The sequence below is a fragment of the Helianthus annuus genome, chromosome 3, assembly GCF_002127325.2.
Source record: "Helianthus annuus cultivar XRQ/B chromosome 3, HanXRQr2.0-SUNRISE, whole genome shotgun sequence".
Taxonomy (NCBI): Eukaryota; Viridiplantae; Streptophyta; class Magnoliopsida; order Asterales; family Asteraceae; genus Helianthus; species Helianthus annuus.
Genome location: NC_035435.2, coordinates 74,602,152 through 74,604,326, shown reverse-complemented (window position 1 = coordinate 74,604,326; position 2,175 = coordinate 74,602,152).

Here is a 2,175-nt window from a genome sequence, read left to right as displayed (position 1 = left end):
GACCGGGATTTGGCCCATGAGGTGACTATGTCTTACAGCCGGAGGCCCGGTACAAAATCTGCTAGGATTGAGCCTTCCTGCATAACGTCACACATATTAATGGCCTTGCAAACCACTAATTGATCTGTTTCCTTGTTTGCTTTCATACCAGGGTTTACAAATACATACTTACTTATAATGATTACAAAGTTTATTCGAGCTCACACACTAAACATATAAACTCGCTTAACTTTTGTTGATGTTTTCAAACTACATGTATTTCAGGAAATTAAGTATGGATCTGGCGGGCATTGAAATTTACAAGTCATGTTCTAATAAAAGATGTCATCCTAAGTCGAAGGGTTTGGGTTATGTATTTTATCTTGGATGAGATACATGGCTTAAGACCTAGTTTGTTAGTGTCTTTTGTTAAGTCCTTATGGAACTTAAAACTTGTTGGTATCGTATTTTGAACATGAAGTCTGTTTTTGAATTTTAAGACAATGTTGTTTGTAATGTTTTAAAACTATCTATGGATGAACATCTTCGGTTTTATGATATAGTTGTTTGTTATGGTTGAATGCAATGATATTAAGCAAGTCACACATAATCACGCTTCTGCAAAAGTCAGGGTGTGACAGTTTGGTATCAGAGCTTCGATTGTAGCGAACTAGGATTCTTTCTCGAGTCTAGACTACAATCGTTAGGGCTCTCCCACGAAAATATTTTTACAACATGTTTTCATTGCATACACAAAACGCCCAGATCCATGGAACAAACGTTTTACAAAGGAAAGACAAGAAACACAATGCAAGGTCACATTTATGGTTTAGTCTAGGATAAACTAGGAAAGACAAGCATGTATTCAAGGCCGTTATCACACAAAACGCGTGGATTGTTATGTTAGAGGCATTATATCTTGATTGCATACTAAGTGTTAGTGGTTAATATATGTGCATATGTTATAAATATTATGTTACAAGCATCATGTCCTCTTCAGAGAGTGGATTATCAGATGTTGATGACCCTATGGCCCTCGTCTACGATGATGAGAGTGCACCCGAGCCGGAGATACTTACGTCGAACACTAAGAGTGATTCTGACATGCTATCCGATGACGAGGATGACTTCCAGCCGTTCGCGTTGCCCGACCTTGGCAATGATTTACCCCTTGCTGGTGGTATTCCAGACGAGGATCCTTTTCTCATTCCTGTTCTAGTCCATGATCATCTCATCATTGGGCATCCCGATGGTGAGCACATCGTGGCTCCGATCCTCAATCCTCTTCCTCTCATGGTAATTCCCCTAGAGGATTTGCCTTTTGACGATCTGTTTGATGATGATATTGGTTTGTTTGTTGATGGTCCTCCTGTTGATGCCAAGGGTGATGGAGAGATAGACGAGGATGTTATTGCTGTCCACCTCCTGAGATTCCTGTCATTGAGATATCCTCTGATTCTAGTTTGCACTCGGTCTCAGACTTCTTTTAGTCTGTGACGTCTTCAGCACTACAGGCAGTCGGGTTACAGCGTTACGACGATGATGCGGCTATGTTTGTTGCACCGTCTCCTCCACAGATCCCTCAGGCTGCACCGTTTGCTCCTTTCACTTCTTCACCGCTTGATGAGCCATTCCGATGGTTCCCACCATACTCTATGCCGATTTCAGATCCCTATCATCCCTCCCATTTTGTTGGCTATACACAGGACGAGTTGCTTTTATCACTTCAGTTTCAGTTTGAGGTTATGAGTCACTGAGTTTTGGAGCTTGAGCTGACTCCGCGTCCCCTACCTTGTCCCTGTTAGTCTACTTTTATTCCCCCACATTCACCGTCTCCTTTTGCAAATCCACCTGCACCTCTTACTCCTTTTCCAGAGTTTGATGCTCGATTCCTTACCGTCGAGCAGCAGATCAGATACTTGCTTTGTCATGTGTGCAAGCTCGAGGAGGAGCTCGTACATGTTCTCAGTTTGCTTTTCCTCCCTCCTCCTCCCCCACCATCAGTACAGTAGGTTTTTGGTCTTATGCAGATGTATTACTTTTGTTGAGAGCACTACTATGGAGCCGAGATTGTGAAGACTTCTGAAGACCACTTCTTGACTATGTGATTTTTGTATAATGACGGACTTATTAGACAAGGGTAGTGTGACCCTGTGTCCCTTTTGATGTGATACACCTTGTAAACAATGTAACTGT